Genomic DNA, 16,124 nt, shown 5'->3' with positions numbered 1-16,124 from the left:
TGTGCAACAGTTTCTGCCCCAAGCCATCAGACTCCTTAACACACAGAACTTAACTGGAACTGAAACTCACACGCACACACTTATTCAACTGTGTGTTAATGAGCTGCTACAAATCTGAGCTCAAACACACTCAATAATAATTTAAACTCACACAAATCCATGTCTTCATTACCACCCATTTATATTATTATTTTTTATAACTGTTTACATGCTGTTTTGCACATCTACTTGATTGCTGCTGTGGCTGTTTTGCACAACTATTTGTGTTTTCATTTTGTATTCATATTTACAAGTAGACTCTTGTTTACAGTTCTCTTTTGCACATTGTACTGCATAACACATTATACAGTAGGTTTACTTACAGCACTATTTTGTGCATCTGTCCTACACTGTCTTGTGTTGTCTGTTTGCACTGTCTTTTGTCTGTACTGTTTGCACTAGGTTGCACACAATGCACTTTATGTGGCTAGGACAACTTACTTTAGTCCTTAGCTCTGTGTCCTGTTATGTATCTCTTATAAGTTGTTTTATGTAGCACCAGGGTTCTGGAGAAACTTTTTTTTTTCTCATTTTACTGTGTACTGTGTTAGCTATATAAGGTTGAAATGACAATAAAAGCTTCTTGGTTTGACGTTACTTGACCATGATTTACATCAAGTCTAGTCACACAACTATATTTTCATTTTAGCCATGTATAATTGGTACAATAAGCAATGAAAACAAAATAATTTTCTACAAGGTTCCACATAAGACAACATGCTTGCACTTTTTTACAAAAGACTAAACTACTCACACAACTACATAAAGCGCATGTGTGCAAACAACACAGCATAGCACAGGATTACTGGTCAGTCCATGTCACTATCTTCACATACAAGCTGTGAGTATTGACAAAAACAACAAGCTCACAAGTATAAGCAGTGGAAATACACCAACCAGGCATAACATTATGACAATATTGCTGTGGCAGCAGTTTTCGAGTGGAGGGTGGAGTCAGATGAAAAGAGAGGTAAGACCTGTAGCTGATGAGACTAATTAGTGCACTTTTATTCCAGCGACACCAATAAAAAAGAGAAAGACACACCAAGGGGAAAAGTGAAAGTGAATAAAGAAAGCTCTGCTTGGTGAGCTATTGCCTGTCTGTCTTTCCTCCAGCACAGAACCAGTGAGATCTGTTACAGTGTTGCCAAAACCCCATGCTGGAAGAGAGGTTTGATGCCAGAGAGACTTTGCTGCGGAGGGAGTGGGACCAGACCAAGGAGGAGTGCTTTAGCTGCTGTGGCCGCCACCTGCATCCTGTTTGGCGAAATGAGACTGGAGGCAGAATGTGCACTCCATTGTCTGCCATCCCTCTCCAGAGAAGTTCAGATGGCAGTGTAACCAGGGGCAAGCTGCTCCTTTCCCTCTTTCATTCCCCCTCCTTCACCACCGACCTTTTCCCACCACCCACCCACTCCTCGAAGTCTTCACAGACTTCCAACCAGCTTCTCCCTCTCACGCCGGGGCAAGGGGTGTCAGGGGAGTCAGCTCAGGCCATACAGTTTCCTGGCCTCAGTCATCGTCCGGAGACCCTTCCACTCTTCTCTGCTTGGTGTGTCTCTCTCCCCTGAGGCTGGTGTTTTTCTCCTTTTAATTGGCATCGCCGGACTAAAAGAGCGCACTGGTTAGTCTCATTAGCTAAAGTTGTAGTCTTGCCACCATCCACTCGCAAACCACTGCCACAATAACATTATGACCGGTGGGTGAATAACACTGATTATCTCTTCAACATGACACCTGTTTGTGGGTGGGGTATATTAGGAAGCAAGTGAACATTTTGTCCTCAAAGTTGATGTGTTAGAAGCAGGAAAAATGCGCAAGCGTAAGGATTTGAGCAAGTTTGACAAGGGCCAAATTGTGATAGTAAGACGACTGTACCAGAGCATGTCCAAATCTGCAGCTCTTGTAGGGTGTTGCCTGTCTGCAGTAGAGAGTATCTACCAAAAGTTGTCTAAGAAAGGAACAGTGGTGAACCAGTGACAGGGTAATGGGTGGCCAAGGCTCATTGATGCATGAGGGGAGCAAAGACTGGTCCGTGTGGTCCGATCCAACAGACCAGCTGTTGTAGTTTAAACTGCTGAATAAGTTAATACTGTTAATGCTATTTTGCAGCAAAAGGGGACCAACACAATATTTGGCAGGTGGCCTAATGTTATGCCTGGTCAGTGTGTATTGATTCTGTATTTTTCTGAAGGGCTGCTGGATTAATATTTTGATAGGACAAAAAGGTCAACAATCCTGGAGAGCCTTGGAATAAAGCTGCTGTTGTTCTTAATTAAGAAGAGCGATTTTACTGTTTTGGGCATGTTACAAGGATACCTTCCGGTCGGGTCCTTTAAGGAGCTGTTTTAGGAACAGTACATTAGATAGATGCCCCAGGGAAGAGCTAGAGCCCCCCCCCCCCCCCCCCCTACACACACACACACACACACACACACACACACACACACACACACACACACACACACACACACACACACACAACCCTTAAACACACATACCAGAAAAGTTATGAAATTGAAAATAAAGCAAGCTGGAAGTAGGTCATTTTAAATATAATTTTTTTTTATATGATTATCACAATCAAATGTGTCATACAGCACCATATTCACTCAATTTGGTATAGTGTTGCATAATTGTATGCATTATAGCAAATGAGAAAGAACCTAAGATGCATAATGACTAGTAAAACTCCTTATTTGAAAACAAAATAGGTCTCTTCACACTCAGCGTTGCCCTCAGTGTAAACAGTAATGCAATGTAACATTAGCACAGTGGCACAACTAAGAGCATCTCATTATATCTCTATGGTGATGAGTCAGAGCTGCCCGCAGGTGGCTCCATTAAACTGTCTAAGCATAAATGGTAATGCATCTAATAAACACTGGCAGCACAGCATGAGCCCAAAGCTCGTGCCCTCTACCCACCCACCACTAGTTCAATCCAATTAATCTGCACAGGTGAGACCTTTGGGTGTGGACATCTAACAATTCCCTTCCATCAATGGAAAGGAACCACTCTATGGCCACTGCTGAACAGTTCTAATTTGGGTGGTATGTCATTCTCAGCATAGCAGTGATACAGGCCATAGTATGTGGCATAAGTATGAGTGTATGAATGTGAAGGCTTTTTAAACTTTTCACCCTCTGCTATTTAATTAGACACTCCTAGTTTAACAATTGCAATTGTACAGCTAGATAGCATAGCTGATAGTCTCCCAACCTTGGTAAGCAGTGTTCCCATGGTGGTCACGTTCTGTTGATGGTAGAGAGAGTTGGAAAATTGTGCATATCAGTATGCAAACAAGGTTATTTTTTACTTAATAAAAGGGCAATCGATTACGGGTTGTATTCCATTGAATATCTAATCATTGATAGTAATCATTATTCCATATGCAAGTGAATAAAAAGTGTCTGCATGTGTGTGTGTGTGTGTGTGTGTGTGTGTGTGTGTGTGTGTGTGTGTGTGTGTGTCCATCATCTGAATTAAACCCCGTAGCACAGATCAGAGAGTCTGCAATGGTCAGGATTTAGACCCTTATTAGAATCCCTAAACATTTTCTCATTAACAAACCAGCAAGACCAGCAGAGCACTTTGAATGTGCACAAGCACTGAAAAAACCTAATTGCCTGCAGGCTGCTGTCTCCTCTGAGTTCTCTGCAAGAGGTGAGCTGAACATTAATGATAATAACAGCGATATTAAAAGAAAAAAAAAAACTGAGTGTTTTTTCCAGTCAAAAGTTCAATGCAGTGACCTCCCTTCAAGCAGGAAAGGACCTGTGTGTCTGCTGCATTTAGATTATGATGCTGTTAGTTCCTGTTAAACCAATATGGGAATTTCTAAAACCAATTCCATTCAATGAGTTTCATGTTTGGTCGCCCTTTTAGCAGCATACCTAGTGCCTTGGGTTATAATGGTATATATGGACTGTATACATATAGAGTTTATTTTTTTTTAAAAAGAAGCAAGTGATTATTTTTTTTTTTTTTTTTTTTTTTGCTTACTAAAGAGGTAAGTGCAATATATGTTATAAATATATTATTTTCACTCAAAATCTCTCCTTTTGTTAATTATTTTATATTTATTAAATTACATAACCCTGTGGAAATATTTTTTTAAATATTAATTTCTCTTGAGATGTTATGTAGTTATAGTTCTATAGTTCTATGTTTATTTTATGAGAGAAGCTGCAGACCTGCCACACAGACAAAGTATGAGTTTTAAGGTAAAGATGGATATGTGGTATTAACAGAGCACTTACCTTACAGGTTTTCTTGACCCCCTGTGGAAAATGAAAGGCATGGCCTGAATACAGAGAATAAAGTGTTCTCTTCTTTGCTTTCTTCTTGACAGGCACAGTGACTATAAGAGTGTATAGTGGCTGGGAATCTGACATGACAAACCATCTGCCACTGTAATTTGCCTCCAGATCTCAGCTTATATTGCATTGTCATTCTATATTGGGTGGATGCTTTTGTTGTTAGAAATGCCCTTGAGGTTGCTATAATGATGATGATGATGATGACTTTATATGTCTTAACTGAACATTTGCTAACTCTGTCTTTCACACTCGACTTGCTCTGAGGAGATGTTTCATATAGCTCATAGAATAAGTTCTAGATTTAAGTGCATTATAAATATAAATCATCAAGATTTACAATGGCGATAACTCCAGGGCTTGGAAAATATCATTATTGACAGTCTTCTGAAGCACCATTAGCCTTTCTGCCCAGAGTAATGAGCACAAATCTACAATCAGTCCTCTTATTGATCTCAGTATAGCATGTGTGTGGGGATGATTCTTATTCAAAGGATCGCTCCGTCACTGGAGCCTTTAATACCGCTCATCTCTAATTCATGTCATTTATGAATTAGAAATGAGTGGTGCATATCAGCAATATGCTCTGATTGTCACTTCTGCATCGTCATAGGAATATTTCTTTAACACCCTAAAATTTTATATTTCATTGATAATTTATATCGTGTAGGCTTTATGCATGTTTTAATTTAAAAAATGTCTGTTTGATTCAGGTAGACACATTTTTCTCATTCTGTCTGTTTTTTCCTCTCCCTTTCATTATTCCTCCCCATTTGTAATAATTTCATATAATTTCTCCAGTGCTGTGATTTGTTCTATAATAAACCTGCAAGAGGCCCCTCACCCCAATCCCTTAAGTGATTTTTGGAAAAGTTAGGCTTCAGTTTGACATTGAAACCTGCACTGTGAAGCTCAATGTCTGGTTTTTTTTGGTGTTGCAGGGATGAGGACCTTCTGAAAACGATGTGACCCCATAGGTTGCAATTGAATGAGTATCTGAAATGTTAATAAATAACAAAAATAAATAATAAAAAATAACCAATCCTATATTTCTCACTGCATTGAGCATTTGATATATGATATAGGCTTTAGGCATGTTTATGGTATCTGAGATATTCGCCTAATCGGTGTCTTATGAGTACTACATTTCAATGTGGCTTGCTATCAACACATTTATTAAGGCCTGCATGGCAGATTGCCACCACTGCGGGGAGAGGAGAGTAACAGCAGTGGAGCTACAGGTTTTAATTCAAAAGCACATTATTTTTATGTTCCCCAGTGTGTGCATATATGGGTGTGTGTCAGCAAAAAAAAGAGATAGTGTCTCTGTGTTTCTATGTGAATGTAGTGATGGACAGAGCCCTGAAGCTCTGTGACAGTTTAGATGTCCATTAGAGTGTGGAAATCAGCATGTCATCTGCTGTAATTGCAACTGACTGCAGGATTGGTGAGACTGCGCTGTTGCTTTTTAAATATTTATACCTAGAGCCAAAGGAAGGTTGGTATACATTTAAAATGTGCAGACAGAGAAAAAGAGACAAAAGTGACAAAAGAGACATGAAGGAAGGGGAGTGAACAAGAAAAGGAAGATACTTTTTCTCAGGGTGGTCAGGATGGCAGGAATTAATTCACTGCTTTGGCATGTCAGATTCACGCTCTGGCTTTTCCAGCGAGCCAGCCCCTCATTCTCCTCGCTCCTTATCTGGAGTTTCCTTTCACTTGGATTATTATGTTCATGGCATAGCCATTGCAGGATCGCAGAACAAAACAGAGAGGGCTGTGCCATTCTCTCTGCCTTTATCCAGTTGTTTTTTGGACAGATGGTCAGTACGATCGACGGGCTTTTTGATGTTTGCTTTGTTTCTCTTTGCCTGGTCTGGCGGTTTCACAGACACGCCTCTCTATACAAGGGCAGACTGAGATTTAGGCTCCTCTCATTCTCCCTCTGTCTATTCTCCACTCCATGCCAGCCTGCCAATGCACCTGCCCTTTTCTCTTTGACCACTAGTCACCATTCTTTGTGGTTAATTTGCCTGATCCCGAAAGAGACCTGGCCACAGCAAAGCATAGGATTACACCATGCTGCCCTAAAGATCCTCTATCCATCTGTCATTGATATGCAATTCAGCTAAAGGGCTCTTTAGACATATCTCAGCCTGGCTGTGGCCATGTTCCTGATTTTGACATCATTTGTTTCCCAATGAAGAAGTCCAGTACATTCTTTCTTTATAGTGATGTCCAGGAAGCTAAGAGCCATTTGACTCCTTTCTGAATTCACTTTTCCCTGCTATGGACCAGATTGACCATAAAACCAATGAATACAGCTTCTGAAGTGTATCCATTGCTCTCCTGGTCAAATGGAATAATAGAGTTATTTCACTCAAAGACATAGAGACACAGTTCCTCAGAGTGGAGGCGTGCACCTGGGGAGAATAATAGCCGGAAAACCAGTGATTCACAGACTAGGGTTTTTGAAGGTCTGCTGTAAATCTACAGGAGACAGGCAAGGAAACCTGACTTCCAGTGTAGAATGATTTGTCTCTCTGTCTTTCACAGCAGCTGTGTTGAAAGCAAATGTATAATCATAGATCAAGATCACCATGAGCAGTGTCTAAACCTCACCAGTGTATAAAAGTCAATTACCAAAAAAACTTTTTGAATGTAATGCAGTGCCACTTTGTGCTTATATATCTGCTAAATCTTTATTCAGAATCAAACCTGAAGGGTTGTTTTTAATTGAGCAGTGAGTGAGGCATTTAAATCCCAATTAGGCAGTTATATCTAGTTAAATATTCTAAAATGAAAACTATGTGGCCAAAGGTATGTGGATATCTAACCATCATGCACATTCCAATTCCAAAACCATGTGCATTAACACAGAGGTGGTCCCTGCTTTGCTGCTATAGAAGCATCCATTCTTCTAGAAAGGCTTTCTATTTAATTTTGGAGTGTGATTGTGGAAGTTGTGGCAATTCAGCCACAAGGACATTAGTATGGTCAGGCACTGGTGCCTGTAGTATGTTGGCATTCCAGTTAATCCGAAACAAATTCAATGCAGATGAAGTCAGGGTTCTGTGCAGGCCACCAAAATGTATGAGCTCCATGCTTCAAATAAAAATAAGTGCTCCTCATTCATATCTGTATTTACATCTGTTTAGAGCACATCATCATTATCTTCATATTGTAATAGGATACACCTTGTTGTGTTGCTGTGTGTGTAGAAACACTCAAACCCCTTCAGCATTGCCGGTCTGTTACTGAACTTTATTATTCTTTACTTCCCCCATAGGGTTGTGGCTCACTCATTAGCAATCATGTCAATCAAATATCACAACACACCTCTAGTATATCATCTGTTATCAACATACACTATGCAGAAAAAATGATACCACACACTTAGAGCTTGACTAATTATTTGGACAGTGCACAAAACTAAGCTTCATGCTGTGTCTGGCAGCTCAGGAAAACACTCAGCTGGGACTCTGTAGGGAAACACATAAACAGTTTTTGAAAGATAAGCAAACTTCCATTCTTCCTCCAACAGCTGCATTCAGCATAAAACATGAGTCATAAATAATCACTGGCGTAATTCTGTCATAAATAATCACCAGGAGGCATAAACAACAAACAAATACTAGGATATGATGTACGTAATGTTCCATACATCATCTTAATATCCGACTGAGTTTTGCAGGGTCTGTGATGAATGTTTAAAGATGGGACTACATTTGTAGAATACTGACTTGCTTAATTTTACCCTGTCAAGGGCACAGCCAATGAGAAATGTTGAAGATCATCCTCATGCCTCTATTTTATACATCATCATGTCTACAACCACTGAGAAAGGCCAAGGCATAGATTACTTATATGTTGCTCTCATATTCTTGGATTAAGAGGGCATTATTCTATCCCAGCCTCTAATATGAAATCCTTGTATTTCATTTCTAAATCAATTATCAGAGCCAGTCTGGGAGACTATGAATGAGGCAGCTACAGATATGTGCCTTCAGGGAGTTTACCTAATTTAAAGTTCACTGTGCCTTTTCCTACTCTATAGCTTGCACCTGAGAAGCACTGTCATTAGTGAAATGGAGGGACAGTATGAGATATTTCTTTCTGACTCTGGTCAGATGGTTTTATAAAGGGATAAGATATTGTTATAGCCGGTTGATCCTGGCCTGAGGAAAGGCAGGCAAAAAAGAGGATTTCTCTCAGTCTGTCATATTACTCCCAGCTCTCTTTCATTACCAGCGCTGTTAAATCTCATTTGAGGCCAGGGTTGTTCCCTGAGTTTCTTTAAAGTACCCACAGGGAGTGTGGACCTGTACCACAATATCAATATTGCACAGCTCAAACTTAATCAAACATCTAAAAACTTTTTTCTTCCTCAAAGTTTGACTTTTACATTTATTGTGTTTATAGCAACCTCATAAATAAAATACATGTGCTAGGGAAGGTGACTGTGACCATAATAAAATCAAACGGTACATCGCTATGGCTTATGACAATAAAAAATAAATTCAGTTGAAAAACTGTGATGCATTGTATACGTTACATCTGTTTATGGCAGTATTTCAGTCTTCAACAAAACTCTTGACTTGTCGCAACTATCGTATCATCCAAACAACCAAATCTACAAATGGCATTTATAAAGTTTTTTATTTCCCTTTAAGTGATTAGCTAGAAAGACATCAAAGCAAAAGTTAATTCTGTTACAGTATGCTTTATTATTATTATTATTATTATTATTATTATTATTATTATTATTATTATTTGGCCTGCATGTCCTACAGGAAAATGAATATGTTTAAGACCCCTTTAGATTTTGTGCACATTCACACATACATTCTTAAAAACTGAGTTTTTTTAAATCACCTGAGACAAAATGTTGGTGCTATTGTTAGCAAAGATATTTATAAACCAAATAAAAGAAACCTGATCCCATAGTTCAGCTTCTACAACAGTGAGCTGAGAACAACGGTAAACACCTCAGGTTTACACAGAGAAGCTCACTGCTCTGTTAGTGTATAAACTGTGTCTGAATGAAATTCTGTCTGATGTAGAGCATGTTTACTGTCAGACCACCTACATGGTCCAAATGCAGTTTACTGGCTATTGTAGGAACTGACATGCATATGGGAAGGCTGAATATCATAGCCTACATATGTCATATAAATATCATCAAAGGCTTGAACTGTTCCAAAAACATCCCTGCCTACACACATCCTTCCAGAAATAAATGACAGTAGTACATGAATATATGTTTTCTGAGTTTCTTGAGTTGGGGAAAATTGCTTTTTTCCTGCAGTAAACAAAAATCAGGAAGTGGCTTCCTTGTTTATTTGATCACTTTAAAAAGCCTTTATGATATGGCACAGCATTATACAACCTATTTTCATAAGCTTACTCAAATTTCTCTTTTATTTAAAGTGTATTTTTACTTGTGTATGATTTTATTTAATAAATATTTACTATATTTACCCAGTCACTTAAATATGCTGTATATCCAGCACAGAGATGCCCAAACTAGGGCCTGTCTTGACATGACTTGTCAAAGTCGGCCCCCTGGAGACCTTTGATTTGGCCCACCATGCCATATATGAGAAGATAGGGAAAAATAAGTGGACATTGATACAGATCTTTCAGTCTAATGACCAACTGTAAACTGAGGAGCAAACAAACTGACTCTAACCCTACATTGTCAATCAGCTGCAGCTCAATTTGCAAAATAAAAAACAAAAAAACAAACAAAAAATTTAAAGACCAGCTTTAAGTCACTTATTAGAGGTTACTGATATTACAGGTATATAGCTTGATTTGCTACTTGCTTGAATAGCACTATAAGGGCATGGAACTCTATTTTACTATACTGTAAATGGTATTGTTTCTATGTTTTCATTGTACTAGAAGTTTCAGTGAACTATAAAACTTTGAAAGCAAATCTGAATTAGTTAGCATATTACAGATTATTCATTCATTTATACAAATAAGAAATCATAAATGAGGAGAACCATAGCAACTTTAATTATAATGTAATATACTTTGGAACAATGAAACATTTACTTTTGGCCCATGGCCCCTAAAGTATCAAAGCCTCAAGTTTGATATTCACTGTAGAATTGGAAAGTTGGAGCACTTCTGATCTAGCTGGTTCAGCAATGCTTTAGAATTCATTCTTTATCTACATCTCAGATGCAAGTGCAATATACACTGTAGCTAAAAAAAGGCAGAGGAACAGTGGGATTGTTTAAAAATTGGATTGCCATAAATGAGTGCAACAAAGCTTGTTTACAAAGCAATCAGTTAAATACCACATTATACTGTATAGCCTGGATACACATCAATATGAAAGAAGTTAAACATCTGGATCCCCAGCCAGAAATAAGACAGAAAAACAGTATGAGGTGTATTTTAAAAAAGGTAACACCAGATATTACTTAGTAGTACTTGACCTTAAAACACACATGGGGATGATTAGGGATGCATCGTTACTGCTATCGACACCCACGTATACCATGTGACAAAAAATAAGCCTGGTAGTGTATATTGACACAAACAGTAGACACAAAATGACAGTGATCTGGACCCATTTCATGATTAATGATGGCAATCAAAGCAAACAGACTGCAAACTGTGTTCTGTGAAAACATCAAGAGGAAGAACTAGAGCAATTTCCCACAATAAAAATAACCTGAAAAAGCAATTTAAATATAAAAGTAGTGTCATTGCGGAAAGCACAGAGCACCAACCAAAGCTGCATTGAATGCTGGTTAACACAACATGAGAGAAAATAACAAAATAACAACTCTGAAGAATATTTTTCTTGCTGATCAGCCACTATCGGTTATTAACAATGAAAGATTCAGACAAAATTAAAACGTCAAAACTCACTTTATTACAGCTGCACAGAAACACTTGTCCAGACTCTTCTGCACTAAAAACCTTACATGCTCCAAAGGATGCAATTAGTAAATGGTTTTAATAACAGTCTTAGTAGCCAAACACATACTGTATGTCAACATTTATTGCCACTGTTTAAACCAGAAATGCATCATAAACTGTTTTATGGTGCCTCTGATTGCCTAATACTAAGTGCATTACTATTATTACTGCTACTGAAAAAATACAAAAATATGGAAATATTCTGGAATTTAGTCTGATACTAATAACAATGAAAGTATAAATGGTGAGCCATGTTGATTTACAGTGCGTGGTGATAAGTAAGTCAGCCCTGACTACACGCATGCAATGCATACACACAGAGGAACACACACAGAGCTGAGCGTTGTTGATGTTTCTGGAAGAACTGCACATTAAGATATATCTAAAAATATTTGTGAGAAAATCAGAGCATATAGAATTTAGGCTCTGACGCCATATAGGCTACATATACAACTAGCTAAGTAAACAGTGGAGTAGAGTGAAAGAGGCACAGTGTGTACATTTTGGATGGTTAAGAACCAGGCATAATGTTGAGCTTTAAGTATCTTTGATGTTTAAATTCATAACATTATGCGCTGTGGGCTGCAATGCATCGGTCACAAAGCGAAATAATACACCATAACATCCAGACATTACACACAGGAAATCCTGGTGCTTTCCGTATCTTACGCACACCACAAACTGCATAAATATAAATGCTTCCTGCATTTGCTTCCAGCCTGGCCTCTCTGTAAGCATGTTCATCATAGAGACAGTTATGAAGATTGACATAACTCCAATCCATCCTTGGCTTGTCACAGAAAACTCCTGTGTATTGACATATTGAAATGTGCACCTCAAATGTCACTGTGGTCTTTTCAAAACCGTTTAACGTGTCAAAAGTGTCACTGGTTAAATAAACAAAGAAATGAGGGTTCATACCGGTGAGTGGGCCCTCTGTGTATTGCATTGTTATCGTTTGCGAGTGGAAATTCAATGGCGCTGTTTTTTACTGGACAGGATGACAGCAATACAGTGCAAGGGTGAGTGCTTCTGATGGCAGAAGCAGCCTTCCCACTTTATCGCCATCGCCCACGCCGCCACTACCAATCAGCAGCCAACAGGGGGAGGCGCTGTCACTCATGTAGATGGACAGGGAGCTAGGCCGGGTTGCCGTGGCAGCAGCTGGAGGTGGCTGATGCAGTTTGGATGGTGCCACGCGGCTCCTCGGAGTCCATGGTGGTGCCAGCCAAACCTGACAGAGCAATGACACAAATGAATGGATGGGTTTATAAAAGACCATTCTCTAGGGATCTGCAGGCAGTTCTTATGAAAATGAAGCTTTGAGCAGCATTCTGTAGAGACGTGTTACCTCTGCTGTAAATAATGTGCCTAGTTAATCTGTGAACGCTGACAACTCTTTCTTCTCTTCACCCACTGATGCGAAGGGATATCTTTTCTTTGCGCCTCATGCTCTATGATAATGGCCACTGTTGGAAAAAATAATAAATTACCACTAATTTATAATGATTTCAGCTGCATAGGACTGTTCAGTCACTGTGATATCCGTCCACATTTTTTCATCCTTTTTCCTCTTCTTGTGTATTTCTTGAGTTTATTTTCTCTGGTTCAGGACAAACAGAACAGAAAATGTGACAGCATTCAAAGCCATTTATCAATTTTTTTCCCTTTTTTTCGACTCATTAAAACTGACAGAGATAGTCAGTTTAACCAAAATTCACAAGCGCACAAGTGATCAGTCATCTTTTTCATCTCATTCCTTCAGATGACCAGCCACTTTTTTCAATTCCTTTCTTTTGCGTGTGTGTAGACCAAAGCGGAGTCAGATGGCTCACCAGGAATGAGCTAAACATTTCAATCTCTTAAAAAAACTTATTTGGAGCCTTTATGTTTATTATTAAAAACAGATTTCTGTTGATGGCTCATCAGAGAAGTCTTAAATTCAATGACAGCCTTCATGCTTGTAATTGGTTCCATTTTTATCGTAATAGACGGTTCTGTTTAATTGCATCGGGTTTTTTTAGTTGTACATGTCCATAGAAACTAAACAGACAGAGTTTGGCCTTTTGTGATTTCTTTGTTCAGATTTTTACAGATTATTATTGAGGTCACTCACATAGTAGACAGGAAACAAAAGCCTTCTTATTTATAATGATGGAATTAGACTGCCCTCTAGTGTTCTGAGCTTCTTGTAAATCTCTGGCTTCTTCAATCTTTCTTCTCTGGCAGATGGAATTAGCACCAATATGGGGGCAGGATGTGCAATCAGCCTCCTGATGTCATCAACCAGCAGTGATTGGTAATGCCGTAAATACTTTAACAGCAGTGCTGTGCTACGGAGTCCTGCATTTCAGAGAACACTTGTGATTGAGATTTTTTTCCCTCCATGGCCCCACTCCAACCCTAACACAATGCATGTTATACAATCAATCCAAGAAAATAATCTTGCCAAAGAAACAATCCTCTAAGCAATGCTTTTGATTCTTCGTTTATCAGCTAATGTGATCTAAAATTGGACAACTTCCCTCTTCTGTGAGGTGGCAGAACAGCATGGATATACTATGGCAATCACACTTTAATGGTCACTTTGCTGAAATCGGCTCCGAGTCATGGTCTGTGTTCGGTATAAATAAACGTTCTTTCTGCTCTTGACCTTGTGCTGTGTGATAATAATGGTTGTTTTTGATGTTATCTGCATCCACACTCATTGCACTGCAGTGAACAGGATAGTTCATGAACTCTAAGAAAGAGGCCCATTGTGGTTGCAGTGAATGACTTGGTGTGATGAGATTTTATCTGGCAATGGCACTGGTGGGCCGCAAACTCTACCAGCACCACGAGCTGCATGTCAGGGGCATGTACCGTTCCCATCAGATATCAGATAACAAGCTCTCTTCCTCCTTCTGTCTTTTTTGAACGCATCAGAAGCTGTAGATAAAATGTGCATGCATGGGAGTGTGTGGCTCATGCTGAAAGTACATTGTTCCTGTCAAATAGAGGAAAGATTGGATCCTGCTGGTCTCCGTGTCCTGATTCCTGTAGCTGAAGCACAAAGAGTAAGGGAGAATAGGCAACAGTTTGCTCAGGCTGCATCTATTCACACACTGCCTCCCTGCTGTACACTGCAAATGCTCCAGTCAGACACCCCTCTGTGCAGTTCTGTCTGGACCTGAAAACACACGCACACGCCCACACACACGTGCGCACGCACACTCACACACACACACACACACACACACACACACACACACACACACACACACACACACACACACACACACACACACAAACAAAGGGATGTCTTATAATGGGAAATGCCACTCCTGCAGAGTGCTATTTTGTAGCCTCATACAGGAACACACATACTGTAAGCCTGAAGCTAAGAGCAAAAGTTTCTAACCCCCTTTCCTAATATAAATTAAAGCAACGCATTATTTCGTGCGAGTTATTTTATATAAATGTTCATTCATTTTAACAAGCAGGGCTAGCAAAATCCTTACTCTTTCAAGAAAACAAATAAACCTATCATTCAGATTTTATTGAAAATAACAGAAACCTGATGATCATAAGAAATGTGAAATTGAGGCTTGCTTTTTTTTTTTTTTTTTTTTTTTTTTTTTTTTTTACTGATGTGGTTTAATGATTACTAAAACCGACACATTATTAGTTGGCTAAATATTTAATCACTTGTATGGCTTTAAATATTTGTAGTTTTGGTTTGATAGGCGAGTATAAACACTGGGATTGTTTATATAGTTGAAGTTCATGACGATGTTTTTTCTGGTGCAATCACTTGTAAGTGTTGTCTGAATTTGTGTTTGGTGTCTCCCTTACTACTAAACAATGTGTTCAATGTGGTTGATAGTGAACAAGTGTGAGCTGAAGCTCTGACAGAAACAATGACTGGCTGGATTATTTAAATCCAACCAGAACACGTAATTTTTACTCCAACCCGAATTTGTAGAGAAAGATTTAAAACATGTAGAAAAAATGTAAAGTAGTACACAAATACATACATACATACTGTACATATGCACACACTGTATGTATGGATGCATGTATGTATGTATGTATGTATGTATGTATATGTGTGTACGTCATAGTGTCCTGTCATAGATTGGTAACCCATCCGTTTTCTCAGTTTATCCCAAGCGTTCCCAACCTACACTTCGACCCCCTGACCAGAATAAAGTTAAAAGTGTTTGAGCTTTGAATGAAACAGAATCTTGCAACGAGTCAACCCCCAGTGGCAGTGTGTCTCCACATTGTGGCGCTGTAGGACAGTTCGTTTACATATTGAGGCATTTCACATATGGAGGGTGAAAAATATTTTACTAAAGCAAGAAGCCCAGTTAAGACTCCAAACCTCTACACTACAACCGCACCTGTGCACCTACATCATCAGTTTATAATCAATATTTGTCTAATAATATGACAAAAATATTTAAAATGTAAATAAAATACGACCTACTCACCAGAGATGCAGACTCATAATTTGCACCGCTCCTCAGAGGCTGTAATCCAGTGGTACCGCTCGTATTCACTGGTCTGGAAGTGGAGAACAAACCCTTTCCCGGGCTGAGACACACTAGCTAGCTTCTAGATTTTCTGAAAAATAGATTTTTAAGTATGTCCGCGACCAAATCAATTTCTCTTCCTCCAAAGGTGTAAAAAGAAGTCTAGCTCAGATGTATTCATGTGTGCAGAACTACACACGTGTTTTGCCAGAACTTGGCTGTAACAGGTTTTCTCTGACCAACCAATCAGAGGGCAGAAAAATGCTGACACTATTAGCATTAGCTGGCCCTGTGAGGCGAATATGAA

The 16,124-nt window shown here is 39.1% G+C and overlaps 1 long non-coding RNA gene across 2 annotated transcripts; it reads right to left on the bottom strand.

Annotated features, from left to right (window-relative positions):
• Positions 1 to 11,230: 11,230 nt before the first annotated feature.
• LOC310724319 lies at positions 11,231 to 16,115 on the bottom strand. 2 transcript variants are annotated; one of them, XR_014533039.1, is made up of 3 exons: positions 15,765 to 16,115; positions 12,652 to 14,512; positions 11,231 to 12,534 (listed from the first exon to the last, which is right to left on the bottom strand). It is a non-coding gene; the product is annotated as an uncharacterized lncRNA (long non-coding RNA). The 2 variants fall into 2 exon arrangements; XR_014533040.1 differs by having other exon boundaries at positions 12,652 to 16,012.
• Positions 16,116 to 16,124: the final 9 nt, after the last annotated feature.

Source organism: Silurus aristotelis (genome assembly GCF_946808225.1).
Source record: "Silurus aristotelis genome assembly, chromosome: 3".
Lineage (NCBI taxonomy): Eukaryota > Metazoa > Chordata > Actinopteri > Siluriformes > Siluridae > Silurus > Silurus aristotelis.
This window is presented reverse-complemented; position numbering and strand designations above follow the sequence as displayed.